Source organism: Cupressus sempervirens, chromosome 11, assembly GCF_028749045.1.
Source record: "Cupressus sempervirens isolate cs-2001-9-10 chromosome 11, ASM2874904v1, whole genome shotgun sequence".
Taxonomy (NCBI): Eukaryota; Viridiplantae; Streptophyta; class Pinopsida; order Cupressales; family Cupressaceae; genus Cupressus; species Cupressus sempervirens.
This window is the reverse complement of record NC_143128.1, coordinates 10,000,354-10,017,242: the sequence shown is the minus strand read 5'-3', so window position 1 is coordinate 10,017,242 and position 16,889 is coordinate 10,000,354. Positions and strand designations below refer to the sequence as shown.

General features: G+C 33.1%; 1 pseudogene; it reads right to left on the bottom strand.

The window, feature by feature from the left end:
- Positions 1-3,847: 3,847 nt before the first annotated feature.
- The window catches only part of LOC149527976 (mitochondrial carnitine/acylcarnitine carrier-like protein), a 133,191-nt pseudogene continuing 120,149 nt past the window's right edge, over positions 3,848-16,889 (bottom strand).

The following is a 16,889-nucleotide window of genomic DNA, read 5'->3' as shown; positions in this document are numbered from 1 at the left end:
CTTATTCTACACTCTCTTAGAATCATTTGAGTTACAAAAGCGAATATATCTTTCTGTTCATGTCCAGTGTGCTACTCAGAGGCAGGGCAGTTTGGCAATAACAAGAAATGGATTCATCAAGAGTTCTCAGGTTGTAGTCTAAATATGTTAAGGGTTCTTTTGTGTTCAACATAACTTGGATTGGCCTTGTAGATGGGTCAAGGAAATTAAAGTTATTCTAATTTTCAAACCCGTGATTGGATGATAAGGAAATAATAGACTTACTAGTTTTGAAATTGGGGGTATTTCCTGCAAAGAAAGACATGGGAGAGGTTTTCTTAGGTGAAATATTATGAGTCTTTGTTGTCTTCTGATTTTCTCCATTAAAAAAGAAGGTCAAGTGCATCTTTAACACAAACTTGTGTATTCAATCTAATATCTATCACACGCTTCCTGCTATAGATTTGAGGAGTTGTATAGGGAGCATGAGAGCCAAGAATAGATCTAACATCATCACAGTCAAAGAACAAGTTAGTTGGAGAACAGGACTCATCATCAAAGTTCAAATTTATCTAGTGGTATCTATGAATCTCTAAGACACATGATGCCTCTATCAGTTTGACTTCTTCATTTCCAGGACTCCCAAAAAATGTCATCCCACTCTTCGTCAATAACTTTGAGGAGACAAGCGCGCTGCTCTAGCAGTGTTTCATGAACTTGATAAATCTGTCAGAATTTAAACAAGCTCAGAAGGCTCCCAATGATTCACAATCTGACTTGCTACATCTGTAGAGCATTCCCAGCAACAACACTCTTATGGGAACAATCAAAACTTTATATCCTTCACCTTATTTGATAGTGATCTACTTTTTTTGGCATTTAACTAATGGAACAATGAACATGAAACTCTACTCTAAATCATCAAATACCTCTCAAGGATAGTGAAGAGAAAAATTGGAGTACGACTTAAAGGATTACCATTAAGCATAATGGTATGTGATGTTTACTTAAATACAATGCCATTTTGGGATTAAGGGGTTGGACTTTTAAATTATTTGAAGTTGAGAAACCAATGAAAAAATGTAATACTCTGTAATTTTCTGCTTTTTCTCAGTTTTGGTCATCTTGTGCTTGGAATAATGGATTAATTGTGACATGAAGTTGATTTTGTTTGAAGCATTTGTTAGTCTAATTTCCCATAAAACTTATTTCGTTTAAATCCATCAAGTTTCAAGGGAGTTTTAAAGAAAATTTGAAGAGAATAAATTACTAATTTTCTTAACTTTTACTGCAACTTTGTTGTCCTAAAGTAAACTGTTCCCTTGTTTTAATTCTTGGTGGCTCAAGGAATATATGCTTGGAAAGTAGAGTGATTCTACGTTTTTATACAATTGGTTTGGATCAACTTCATCAAGTAGGGAGGAAGTTATATATTTTTTCCTAAATAGGCCTGTTGCAATTTAGGGTAACCAGTGACCATAAAACATCAAATTCATTTTATTTTACATGGTGGGAAGGACAATAAATTGGTGATATTTATTCGTGTAATGTACTCTTTCATATACCAAAGCATTAGGTTGAAATACTATGATTTGAATGAGTTATTTTGTTTCCCTAATACTGCTGCAGTAGTGATTAGACTGGTAGAGACAGAGTAGTGATAATTTCATATATTTTGAAGGTTGAGATTGATATCTATTATATAGAGGCCATGAAAAATATCAAAGGATGATTAATAAATCCCTTCAACTTAGGAATAGTTAGTATTTATAATTGAATGTGAGGCCAACATTTATTGTGGATAGGGGATATAGAGTGATGATAGTCTAGTATAGATTGCAAGCTATCTTTTTTTCCCGTCAATGAAACAAATATCATTTTTAAGGCCAATATTTTTCATCCATTTTTATTGGAGATTGTGTGTGTGAATCCAATCTAAGTGTGGGTATTCCATTGTTTGATGTTGTTACAAAACAAAGTTCTCCATCTCTTTGATATGTTAACAAAAATCGTGAAAGTTGTCCCAAGTTTGTGTATTGGATCTTTATCATATTGATGGTCAATGTGATGAGGTTACAAAATTTTATGATTGTGTTGTCTTGAAAGGTTCTTAAATTTATTATGTTTAATGTTGTTGAATGGTTTGAAAGCCGAATGGATATTTCCTTAAAGCTCTTGTAAAAGAATCAATAGTGCGATTTTTGTGTTTGCCGTAGGCCTCTACATGATTTCTAGAGCCATCATGGCATGGGGGATAATTATCATGCTATACAAGGCATCTTTATTTAGTGACAAAACGATGAGTTTCACATGCTTGTACATGCAAATGCCTATTTCTTGAATCTATCATTCTAATTTTAGATGAATTCCATGGTGAATGAGGAGGATTTGAATGGACTTTAAATAGTCATAGAGTAAATGGAACATGATCCTCAAATTGGATAAAAGATTCTTTATAATATTGTGATGTATAAATTTACACAAAGGGATCACTTTGTACAAGATTTTTGTGAGACAACTTGAACATTGTTGCTATAGACAGCGAATCAAAAAAGATTCAAGTATTATGTCAGTGCTTAACATTTCAGTTAATTGTCCTTGTGGCTCTGTTAACATTTTACAAATGTTGATTTGTCATCTTTAGTTGTTGGTTCCGAGCTCTTTTTCCTTGCACATCTATTTATATTCATACTGGTTTGTGGGTTACTCTTATTGGGTTAAGCCTTGTTTGTATTAATTTTTTTTGCTTGCTTTTCTCAATTTATTGTAATTTACTTTGAGTCTAGGACAAGTTTTCTGAGTTCTTTTCTATTATATCTGATGCACATTCAAGTCTGTAAATCTATTCTTGGTCATTCATGGTTGTTAATATAGTTTCTTTCTTTCTTTATTCCTTTGCATTATAATACAGGTTGTTACAAAAGAAAAGTTAGGTTGTGATCCATTGGAAGTAAATCCTGAGGATATGGTCCACTTTACAATGGAAGATGCAGGTCAGTCATAATGATACACTTGAATATTCATACCAATTTCTAGGTTTACTCATGTTATTTTTCACTATATTAACTTTAGTTAGTCCATTTGGTAGTTTGACCACAGTTTTTGGCATAATTAGCAGAAGATTTATCATTTTGGAGCTAGTACTTGTAGATTTATCCAAATGCATTATGTACTAGAGTTTATGTCAAGTCAAATTTTCATAATACTTAGTTAGAAATGCAATCTAAACTTAGTTTTAGGGCAATAATAGAGTCAATTTGATAAATGTGTATTCAACACATTAAGCACACACAAAGAGCTGGTTTGAAAATGTTTTCAACACACGTGTATTTAGTAAGTGTTGGTTTGATTCAACCCACATGTTTATTAAACACAGAACCCACACATGTATTAAGCACAAATACAAAACTGCTCTTGAACCTATTTGATACTACCATACAATTCAAATTTGAAACAGACAACACAGTTACAACATACAATTATATTGTTGGCAAATGAGATGTGGACTAAAATCATGTAACTTTTGTATTTTCCTTTCAGTTGCATGTTAAGAATTACAAGATCAATGAGATATGAACTTGCTTGTAAATGACAAGATAACTGATATAAAAACAACAAAATTGTGAAGTCTATATATAGTCTCTAATACTGAGACAAACAAATTTTAGGCCTTGAGAAAGACAGATGAAATTTCATTAAATATGAATAAAAGACCATGAAAATAAATCATTTTCATTAAAAGAGATGATTAAAATTTGTGAAACTGTAGAATTGAAACCAGCTTTCAAAGGAAGAAAGTGCTCATTCCCCAAATAATTTTTTGTTGTTGAAATTGTTCAATACACCAGAATTCTGGGTAAATACTCTATCATCCCAAACTTGACCTTGTAACCTCATAGGCAAGGAAACATGTAGCATTGACAGGAACACTTCTAGCCATGGCAAGCCCAAAGCCATTGTACAAACCTTTGATTCCTTCAGAAGCATCAATTTTCTTAAATGCATCGATTGAACCAAAGTACTTTGGCTGGTGGTAATTATCAACCTGGATAACACTTTTCACAACATCAGTTGGATATACATCCATCCAGAAAGCATGACCAACAAGCCCACCTGATGTAAGGAGAGCACTTTGGCTCAATCCAAAAGTATCTCATCCTCCAACCAAATGCTGCTTTATTCCCTCATAGACACCAAAAATAACTGTATTTCTAGGCACTTCTCATTTTAAAGTAGGAGTTAGACCCTTAAATAGTCCTAAAATCCCTCCGACTTTAAAACATGTGTGGCTACCCTGATTGGTCCATTGTATTTGATGGAAGCTTCTACTACTGTGGATGCACCTATTTTATAGGAATTTGGAAGGCCTCAATATAAATATTATATGCTTATTTTTAAGGGAAAACAATTGATTTACCAATAATATATTATCGGGTGCATCAGCAGGGCTCAAATGATGTACAAATGAATTGCACTGAACTGTTAAGGTTTAATCCATGATTCCATGCAATATGAGGTTGATTCTAATGGATTTGAACTTTGAAAGAAATCTCAAGATTTCTATGCATCATGCTGGATGCTCAACAATGTAGATCTATTTCCCATTATATAAAGAAAACCTCAACAGTTCAGCTCAATGCTTAAAGCCTGCTGATGTACTTCATTATTTATTATCAAGAATGGTGAAGTTTACACTAATCACATCACAATACAACAACACCAGTCTCTATAATCCATGATTGCTAATTCTAAAAATGCAGCCAATTGAGCTAGAGTTAACCTCGAAGCTGGAAACTTAGAAGTGTATAAAGAAATTACTAAATTAATAAATTAGGAAAAAAAAAAAAAAAAACTTACCTGTCATTGTCCCAGCAGTGGTAACTACAACAGCTTCTTCAGTGGCAAGGGCACTTTGAGCTTGCAATCTATACTTCACTAGATCATTTGGGCATGCTAGCATTGACACAACAACGCCTGCCCCTCCTCCACAAATTATTTGTTGTTCCACAGAAAGGAGAACCGTAGGTGTTTTTCTAACTAAGGCTTCCATCTACCCTCTTGCAGTAAAGAGAACTGCATCCAGTGTTGCCACTATCACTAATGGAGCTCCCATTCCTTTGTATAGGCCTTGGGGGCCCTTTTCTGTAATTGTCTGTTGAACAACATCCATGGCCCCAACATAGCGTGGAGGTTGGCTTGGAGGAGGTACTGGCTGACTCTGCAAATTTAGCTATATATTGAATAACTTTAAAGCCAGTTACTTTATCTATATCAATAGTTACAATGCAACAGAATCTATAGGAATGAAATTTTTCCTTCTCACACAATCATAAGCCAACCTATATAACTCATACTCTTGAATGGAATAAAAATGGGGGCTTCTAACTTAACAAGTTCCCAATACATATAGAGACCCCAATCTTACCAAGAAAAACTTAAACATGCATTTTTTTCTCATGCAACATCTAATGTGTTGAAGTGCTAGATTGCACATGACCACAACCTTCCAAACTCTCTTTCAACAGGAGGTTTTTTTGAGCAATTCCAACTCTTAAAATAAATATACCTCAACTGTAAGGAATATTAATATACACCATGTGCTCAAATGAAACTTCCTAAACAATAAAATATATAGTTTAGTTATTAAAAACTGAGTGTACGTAAATAACCAGCCATATACCTTTCCATACAAAATAGAATCAATTATTGATATCATCAGGATACTAGACACATTCTCACTACCAAACAATAAAAGAATCTTTCTAAATAATCCAACTATGGATGACACAAAGTATTTTTGGGCTTTGCCATCATAAGTAATTAAATGAACAACTGTGCAAACATAGCTAATGCTGAGATTTTTTCAACGACAAGATAAATTAACCCATACTGTCCTAATTCATATTAGTTGAACAAATCTTGGAAAATTTAGATTTTATAGAAAAGAACAATTCTTGCTATTCTAATTACATTCCATACAAAACCATACCCATCCTACTAGAACATTATAACATCAACTCCATCCTTTCAGAGATGGTACAAAAATGCATTTTGAAATGAATATCAATAGATATTTTGGTCTCACACAAACTACAACTCCAAATAAAAGTTAAAAATATATATAAACAAGTTACTTTTTGAAATCAACATACTTGAGACGAATTTCAAGAGTATGACGCCATAATCAAATACCAAGTACAAAAAGTCAACTATGTTCTTAATAAATGAAACAAGATTCATGTTGGTGAAGAGTAAGTAGGAGAATTTCATGCTAGTTAGGTGCCAAAGGATCACTAAAAAAATGATTCCTGAAGTCAGTACCATTGCCAAAACAACTTGAAATATTGAAGATCACTCTTCCCTTGAGTTATCAAAGAGAGTGATAATGAACTGCTAAAAAATTGTCTTCCCTTCAGCTATAAATGACAATCATGATGAATGATTTCATTTACTACAATCATTTTTCTAACCCCCATGCAACTGGATCCATCTTTTCTAATGGTCAAGGTTCTTTTAATGGACTTCCAATTTTATCAACTATTCCTAGTTCCAAATCAGGTGCAAGATGATGGGGATATTATTCAAGATATGGATTGGACTTCCAATTTTATTAACTATTCCTAGTTCCCAATCAGGTGCATGATGATGGGGACATTATTCAAGATATGGATTGTGATAGAGTGATAAGATAAAAAATTTTCCTCTATTAATTGGTCTCAAAAATCTGTTACAGATGACAACATATCATAGAGAGTTGGAATACACAAGGAGGTGGGTAAAAAGGGAGGAACATAGGTTACAAAGGGACAGAGTCAAGTTCACCTATGACCTCATGGAAGACTTAGAATCACATTCAGATGAAGAACCAAATTGAGAAAAAGGCAAAGCTTCTCAACTTGAAGGATCAAAGAAAGAACAGGTGGTGAAAGAGAAAAATAAAGATGAAAATCTCAATGACTCTTGACATCAAAATGATGAAAATATTTGTCTATGCCTAATCTAGATGACCCAGTGAATTTTTTTCTTACTTTGTCTGTCTTTCAACTCCACTTCTTCATTAGCATAAAGAAGTCTCTGTGTCTCAAGCAATATCTCTTGATACTCAACAATGTTCAACCTTTGATTAACTCTGATTGTTCATATTCCCAAACTACTTTGTCTTGAATGCTCTTCTTCATCCTGCAGACTTCTTTGTTGGTCTTGGAACAACTTTCAAGCTTACATGCATCATTGCCCTATGGATTTCAAGAGCGTTCTAATGACCCCTTATTCTTACTATTCTCTTCCATTCAAAACATGGAGTGACAAACTCAACCTAACCTAAAGGGAGCAAAAGAAAATTGGAATGGTTCTTGTCTACAACAAGGCATGTGTGCAAGGCACAATGTTGTGTAACACAAAAAAGTTGTCGATGTCAAGCCATCATTTTGTCATCAGAGAAGAGAAGAATCATTAAAGAAAAAACTTCAAAGAAATTATTGTTCATTTCAAAAACCAAAACCAACAAATATTGAACAAAGAAGTTCAAAGCATTGCTGCAGTGCAGTGGTAACACAGCTTGGCAATTACGATGGAGAATGTAAATAAATAAATTTGGTTGTATGGACTTATTCAGCAATACATAGCTGTGGTCCACATTATTTGTAGCTAAAAAAAGCTATAATTGTAGGTGAATGATTACATAACATTTTGATCAAACGATACATCATTGAGTTGTATAGACAAACATGTCAAGTGACAGATGACAATAGCTAAGCTAAACAATGGAGAGAACATTTACTATGAAGAAGAATAGAAATTAGCAAATGAAAAAAATTGTGGCATTGGTGAGGAAAAATCTAAGTAGAGGGTTGTTGATAATATGTTGAATGTAAAAATTGAAGGATAAGATAATTGAAGACGAATCCTATTTCAATGGAGGATTGCTAGGATGCAAGCAGAGGTTAATAGAAAAACAGCTTGTCTTGATTTCAAATAAAGTCATGAATCATGAATTTGGTTTTTTTGATAGAAGAGACATATTTATAATAAAGGAAGCCTGTAAATAGAGAACTAAAACCCCGTGCAAGCCCCACAATCTATAAGGTGATAATCTATATTTACAGAAAACAAATAGAGCACATTACTAGAAAATCATCAAGATAATGTATAAAAATAGTAGGTTGTTCAAATCATATATAGAATGTTTTTAGTATCAAAATATACTATAGACTAAGACAACCGAACTTATTAAATAGTTGCAAATCAGAGCTAATGGAGACCAGTGGGCAAAGAGAAACATTTAAGGTAGAATAACAACCTTTCCCTATACAAGTTTTAGAGGCAAACAAATATCTAATCAACACTCTTGTAAACTAAAACACATTAGTCAACAAAAAAGTGCTTGAATTCTTCATCCAATGAAATGATTCAAAACCCACAAAATATGAAAGAAGATTACATTTGCCACATGCTAGAAATGCCCATTTTCATGTAGGAGTGGCTTTTACATGGGTGTCAATAACTTGCAAAGCTTGGCACATTTCTTTTGCAGCCAAGTCTCTTTTGGTGGCTGTGTATTTTTTTGCACTTGTGACCTAGGGTGTCAAAACCTTCTTAACCAAAAATCATATAAGTATAGACCATGCGTGCATGAAAAAATTAGATGCACAAAATTAGTCATGTTATGGTCACTCAATTTTTATTATTATGGGATCTCCCTACAGGGGAGATTGCTTAGTTCTCCCAATCTCATGTTCTATCTAGTTGGATTGCAAACAAGGAACCCCCAAGGATTCCAAGGGATTTTTATTGAAGAAACACATTTACATCATTACGTGATATTGACGAAGAGCTCTGCTTCAAAATTTTTTGTTCTTTTGTTATGAGTGATAAAACTCTAGTCTCTATCCAACAATAGATATGAAAAATTTTGGGGCTAATTCATGTGTGGTTTCCATCATACTTTTATGGTGCATATATTAAGTTTGATTCCCAAATTCAGTGGCATAAGGTAGTATAATAATGTATGTGACTGCCCCAAAGTAGGTAAATGGGCTTGGAGGTTATGTCAGTGTACAATACAAAGTTCTAACAAGAGTGCACTCTATGAAAATAATATAAAAGAATAAAAATGCTCGAAAGAAAATAAAGCAATACAATACAGCTAGCCATGTGAAGGGAACAAAATCTTCAAACTGCAAGGGCTAATGAAGATTGGAAGGATTGAATGAAACTTCAATCAAATATCTCTAGAAGGGCCTAAAAGGGAGGAACCATCAATGCCATCATCAATCACTTGAAAGGACAGATGCACAATCTGGGAAAGCTCATTGGGGAATGCCTAAGGCTAGGGTAGGCAGGCATGATTGTGCAATGAGGAAGCAAAGAGCTCCCTCTAGACTCTCTTCTAACACTTGATGCTAGTGTAAATCTTGTAGAAGTGAATGTCCATCCCAGAATCCATTTTGTAAGTGCTCATAAATCTAGTGAACCAATTTTATTAGCAGCATTGATATGATCAAAGCTAATTTTGTGTGAACCATTCCCTGTCCATGTAGGAAATGACTTCCCCTTTCTGTATGGTTTGGCAGCCAAAAACTAAAATTTTGAAAGGCAAAATATGGCTAAAATAAAAAAGCTAAAGCCAAAAAGTAGAAAGGAGGTGAGTTGATCTGTAGGATGGTCAAGATTACATTCAATGTAGAGGAAAGAGCTGCCAGCAGGAAATAAACAATTGACTTTAGGATTACTTGTCGGTTGAGGAGGTCCTCATAGGCCATGAGTTTCTTCTTGATAATAGAGATCATATTGGTCATTTGGAGAGCTAAATTAGCACAAACCAATTGGACTTTAATTTGTAGGGGAAGAAAGGTTAAAGAGAGGGGAGCCTTACAATAGAACTTCCAAATTTGGTTAGCAATAAAATGGTGAAAGTAATTGGTGATCTCATAGTGGGAAATGGAAAATCTGGGAATTACTTTTTAGGACCTAGGAAAATGGAAGATGGTAGGAAACATGGTCATGAGGAAGGGTTGTAGCAATGCAACATGTGAGTAAAACCAACAGAATTGCTGGTTGGACTTAACCTAAACATAGAATGGGGAAGAGGAGGGTGGTTATAGGAATTTAAGCCATTTCTTAATTGGAAGTTTTGCATGGAGAAGTTTCCATGTAGTGAGGGGTGATTTTGAATAAGTCTTGGACCACCCTATTAACAACTCATGTAGTGAGGGGAAATTCTAAATAAGCTTTTTTCCCTATTAACAGCTAGAGGATTTCCATTGAATTGGATCAACTAATACTAGCAGATTGATAAAGTAGCAAAGTTAAGCCCACTACAAAAAAAATAGCTCAAACCTAGACAAGTTAATTGAAACTAGTTGCCTAGCCTTCCACATGCTACTAAATGAAGCTGATGTGTTTGGGGGACCTCTACAAGAGGAGCCAATCAAGTGTGTCCCTCTTAGATCAAATAGGAGAAGACCAATATATTGTTATATCTTATTCACAAAGATTGATTACATTTAAGCACATGGAGCAAAGTTAAACAAATGGAACGAAAATGCTTCAAGAAACTGAAAAAGTAAATGAATTGGAAAAATTTTCACATGGACAAAAAAAGTCCTCGAAAAAACAATTTTTGATTTCAATCTCTTGAAATGAAGTAAGAGAATTGACGACCTAAATAATGTGGAGGAAAAAATTCCTTGGTAAAGAACTATGAGCTTTGAAATAAAATTTAATATTAACCCAAAATGTCAATGTGGCATAGTAGAAGCATGATGGGCTCATAACCCATAGGTCCTAGGATAAAAACTTGGCTTTGATACTTGATTGTTATTAGTAGAGGCTTCGTAATTCTATTATGCTTTTTAAGGTTTTCTTTATCCTATTTTGCTAGCATAACCCATTTTGATGCCCCAACTGTGTTTTTCCATGTGGTCCTAGTTATTTTCTTACAATTATTTGCTACACTTAAAGCAACTCCATTCTCAACAACATTTTAGGCAATAGCTAACATAATTAAGCTTATTCTTTTCTCCTATAGATAAAGAATATGCCTGCCAAGAGAAAACTATGGTAGTGGGTAAAAAGTGATGGTTAGGTTAATTAATTTACTAACTTGTATATTTCATCACTTTTTTCGGTGACCTTACTAATCTGATTCAAAAGATATAATGAAGTTTGATTGCCAAGTTTTCTGTAAAATCATGAGATGTGATTGTATTGCAGAAATAAACTGTATAGTTGGCATAAACATGAACAATGCCATTAGAAAAACATGTAAAGCATGCTTCATACCTTTGACTGTTACAACATAATGGTTCACTTTTGAATGTAAAGGTATTTTATCTAGAAACTCAATTTCTGATTTTTATTTAATTTAACTGAAGCGAAATAGGGGTTCAAGGGGGGAAAAAGTTGAATTGCAATCTCTTGAAAGTAAGTGCTGCAAAATGATTTTGGTACAAAAAAATTGACAAGAAAAGGGCTATAAAATTATGATCAATAGAAATTAGTTTGCAAATTTGAAGACAAATGCAAGATCTTAGAATAGCTGGCAGATTAGAATATAAAAACCAAAACATAGACTTGAATAATGTTGATGGCATACTTGCTAGATTTGGAATTTAGCACTATTAAAAAAAAGTTGTTTGAGAAAAGTTGGGGCATTCTGAGGATCAAACTTGAGACCTCTCTTACCCAAAGCAAGAATCATGCCACTAGACCAAATGCCCTCATGCTTTTGCCAAATTTTCAACATTAAAATTCATAGCTTCCTTAATTTATGACTCTTAGTACACACATTTCCACAACAATGTTTTTTCTGCAAACATAAGTGTATGCATGGATATGATTATGAATATTAGTAAATTTTACCTTTCATATATTTGTAATAAAGCCCATGCATGGGCTTCTATTCACAATGAAAACATTGCCAATGCAGCACCCAAATTGTTGTAGAAAATGCTTGGTTTTGTTGGAATATGGCGAGAAGAATTTTTCATGGTCTTGTAAAGAAGAGTGATAAACTTTGTGTGCTGAATTTTCTTATACAGTTAAAGATTTTTCTTTACTAAATGTTGTTCTGGATATCCTCATAACGTGTTGAATGTATTGGCCAATGTAGTATTGACTTATTAGGTATTGCAGCAAGTGATTGATTTTGTTGGAACATGGTAAGAAGCTTTTCTCATGGCCTTGTAATAGTCTTACCAATGAAAAGAGTTACAAATATTGTGTGCCATCACTTTTCCTTCTTCTTTTCCTCATAATTCATTGACTATATGTCTGATGACATATCTTGATTTTTCTTAACAAAAATATGTACCCTTTTATATCGTTAAAAGATGTTTAATTACTTACTACTTTCTTACTACCCCTTGCATGTTTGAAGTGGCATCTGTTGTGTTCCATATGGTTGCCTCGAATCCATCCATCAACAATTTTGATCTGCATTATGGTGTCACAATTCAAGGTTGGTTGTTGGAAAAATTACATTAATTATTGTCCACATTTTCAACCTGTGAAAGATGCACATGCTATTTTTCCCAACTTTTAAAGTATAGAAGCATCAGAAGAGATTAAATTTTTTGGTATTTAGGTACAAAGAATGTAGTAAGTGCATGCCTTCAATGCAAAGTCAAGAAGCTTATTTACACTAGCTCTCCAAGTGTTGTCTTTGATGGTAATCACAACATATATAATGGTGATGAATCTTTATGTTATCTAGAAAAGGTGATTTCCTTGCAAAATATTTATCTCTATTCTTTGTTCTTTTTTTGTTATCATTTTTTTAGGATTTTAATTTGATTCGTGATTGTGTGGGCACTAGTTAATGATTTTTAATTATTTACCTACTAGGTACAAGAAAGTGGAGAATGCATTTGTAGTTACCGGCAACCTACCTAATCTTCTTAATGCCAATATCATGTTTGACAATGGGCCAACACTATTGGATTTTGAGGTAATCCTATCTCTTAAACATGGTAGTCTCTTTGTATTAATTTAGCTCCCTAAATTTGCAACAATTTTGATTTTTTGTAGTGCAGATTTGAACAAATTTTTTCTTTAGAAAAAAATTGCATTGGTTTCTTTCATTCACTGCTTGCTTGAGTTAATATTAACAGCTCTGATCCAAGTTTTATTAAGAGTGGTGTGTGATCTTTGTCATATTCATCCATCCCCATTTCTTTGATAGACATCATAATTATTTAATCTCATGGTATGAGTACCATGATAGCTTTTTCATTCTCTAAATCCCCTTATTTTTTCCCTTATCAAATTGAGTATTACTACTCATAGAAGAAATAATTTATATGGTTAGATATGTGGAAGAATCACAAAATCCTTTATTTCGCATACCATGACAACAAGGGAGTAACTGGGTACTTCATTACTCTATTCCTCCCATCCCCCATTTCTATACTAGAATAAAGAAGCATCTGTAGTAAATATTGGGTTTTACTTCTCTTCACTAGTCTCAACAGATACTTCCCGAGTTGTTCCCTTCCCACTTCTAATTCTTGGAATGATGTTAGTTGTTGCTGCTCCAAATAGATGGAGAGGATTATAAATATTAACTATGATGGGTCATACAAAATATTCCAACTCCTTGTGATTTTTATGATTATTGATGCAAGAAGAGTGAGAAGAGATATGTCTTTTTCTTGAGTTCTTTTGATTTTTTACAGTAGCTTACACTAATTATATATAGAAACTAGATATAAATCACTAAAGAAACAATTGGGATAAAATCAACAAATAAGAACCAAGAGAGTGTAGAAAACAACACTATATATGATCATTTTTTTAAGGGTGCTAGCTCAATGGAAAAGCACCTACTTTACAAGCAGATGGATGATGGTTTGATTCGATCATGCCCTCTTATGACTAAATACACTATTAAATATGCTACTAAATATTTGAAAAATAAACTACTAGATATGCTACTAAATATGCCACTAAACATTTGACTAAATATGCTAAATATGTTACCAAATATACGAATAAATATACTACTAAATATGTGACTAAATCAGCTATCAAATATACAACTAAATATGTGACTAAATATACTAATAAGCATGTGACGAGCCACATGATTAAATATACTACTATATATACTACTAATTATACTACTAAATCAATGATCAAAATCAGTGATCAAATACATGACTAAAATTGCTTAGTAGTAAATTTAGTAGAGTTATAAATGACTGGATATTAACTACTATTAGTCATGTGACTAAGTTTAGTCACATATATAAAAAATTTAGAGGTTTGTTTAGTCACATATTGCTATTTTTGTACTAGTGTTCTATCTCGTGCCTTAAATTTTGATTATAAATTTTTTGAATATCTACCTCTACCATAATTAAAATCAACTTCACATTGTATTGTAACTTTGGAATAGGTGGTCATCGATAGCTTTCATTTCAGCATTCAAGTTTTCAAGATTGGTGAAAACCCTCACTTGTGGACCTCTCATGTCAAGCACTTTCTATACTATTTTAACACCATGTTCTTTCTTTTGAGCTAACAACTCTTTAGGTGCATTTTCTTATAAAACATTAATTTTGTTGAAAAATTGTAAACTCTTAGAAAGTGCATTGTTATTTTTATGTATATATTAATATATGTATGCATGTATATATGAATGTGTATATGTATGTATGTATGTATGTATATACATATATATACATATGTATATGTATATATATGTGTGAATATATACATATAGACACACATATATCTGTGTGTCTATGTATCTATATATATATATAGAGAGAGAGAGATCTTGTGGATTATGGATTTATGGATTATAAAAATAAAATAAAAAATGACATTAATCATTCCCCATTTGTTTTGATTGATTGTGGTGAGTTATGCACAAAAGAGGCTAGGGAGCTCCGAACAAGGGTGGAGAGCTTTGAATGTTGGTGGAGATCAGTAAAGATCTAGGGTTTTGATGTTGTTCCCTTGTGATCGCTGCATTTCATCATCATGTCATTCCCTTGTGATCTTCATGCCCTTGCTCTGTGATTTTCTTCAAGGGGAGAAGAGGTGTCTATGTAAATGTTTTTTTTTTCCTTCAAAACATGTATCTCTTGTTGATATATAATATATTTGATCACATTTAAGGATAATTGATTATGCTGATTGTATGCATATGTACATATAGTATGTATATCAATTCACTATGTGAAATTATTTACATGCATACATACACACTTGCATAGTACTTGTGAGAAATTAAATTAACATTCATGTCTTGAATTCACATAAGAAATTATCCTTTTATTAAATTGAGACTATTCATACCAAACTAAGTATGCAGAAATATGTACTTACAAATTATATTATCTTTTGATGATTGAGTAAAGATCTCATACATAATAACATCTAGACAATGATTGGATGCATTCACATTAAGTCATAATAGGATCGAGAAAATGATCCATTTATGTTTATACAAATCAATGACTTAATATAAATCATGTTTGGTTAACCGTTGACTAAACTAATTAGTATAAGGTTAATAATTGTCTATATCAATAGTTATGTCATGAGTGGTGGTGTAGAGCACCAAGGCACTATTGTGGATTTTGGTTGAATGTTTTGGTTTCTCAACTAATCAGGCTAGGACAAACAAGTCTTGGATGAAAAATCCATGGTTGTAATGAAAGGATACCTTCATGTATGCCTAAGTCACTTTGGGCAAGTTATAAGCCAAAGTTGCTAGTTGGGAAAGTTGGATCTTTTTAAGTTTTTGGTTAATATAGCCTAGGATTAGGTGTTTTTAGTTGTTTTTGAATTGAAAATTTGTGAAAATTGCAAAAGTTGGACTTTTTGTGTAAAATTGCTAATTTGCAACATTTTAAAAGTTGCTAAAGAATGAAACTTAGTTGAAAAGGAGTTGTAACTATTCAAACAATAGTGGATTTTGGTTTGGATTTTAGGAAGGATAAATACCTCATTTGTGAGGTCACAAAGGGTAGATTGTATGAATTGGGAGAAGTTGCAATAAGATTTTTTCAATTTTGAAGCAATTTTACTATTTTCTTGTACTTTTTCCATACTATATAGATTGGTAGCCATGATTAGATGATTTTTTGAAGAACATTTTTGTCTTACCTTTCCATTTCTTTTGGTTTCAACATTTTGTGTGGAGTTTTGTTCAAGTTATTTCATTTTTTGTACAAGAGGGTTTGTAGGACAACAATTTTGTGCAAGCTTCAAAGATGGGCTGATAGCTGTGACTCCCATAGTTGGTTTTTAATGGCCTCTTGGGGAATGATAATTAGATGTGTCCTTTTAGTGATTCAAGGGCTTCAAGACTAGAAAATGTGTTTTTCTATTTTTCCTAACCAACCCTAGGTCAAGTGCCTATGAGGATTTGACCTTGTGAGCATATTGTTTGGAGTATAAGAGGAGAAGGAGACATGTTGGAGGGATGAGTGTTTGCAAAGAAGTTAGTGGAAGGTGAATAGACATTCTTAAGTGTTGGGTATATTTCCATGACCCCACTTTCCCATAGTTGCTTAGTAAACCAATCCTAATTAGGCCAATTAGGACTGCATTTCTTAGTGAAGGAAAGGGAGTGTTGGAGTGGAATTGAGTCTTGGTACTTTGGGGTTGGATATAACTTTGAAACGGGTATCTTGAACCCTAATTTTTTAAGTTTTATTTGGGAGTTTTGGAAGTTAGACACCAAAAACCTCTTAAGGAAGCCTAATAGGGGTACTACGTGAATTTGGGTTTGATACATTATGGGAGTGTGGGGATCAAACTAGTGATGTATTTTTTATTATGTGGATGCCCTAGGTCTATTTGATTCCTTGGAACCATTAGAGCAAACCATTTTTTTGTTTTCATCATGCTAGTCTAGTTGTGGGGATTAGGTCTTGAAGGCATAATTTGGATGA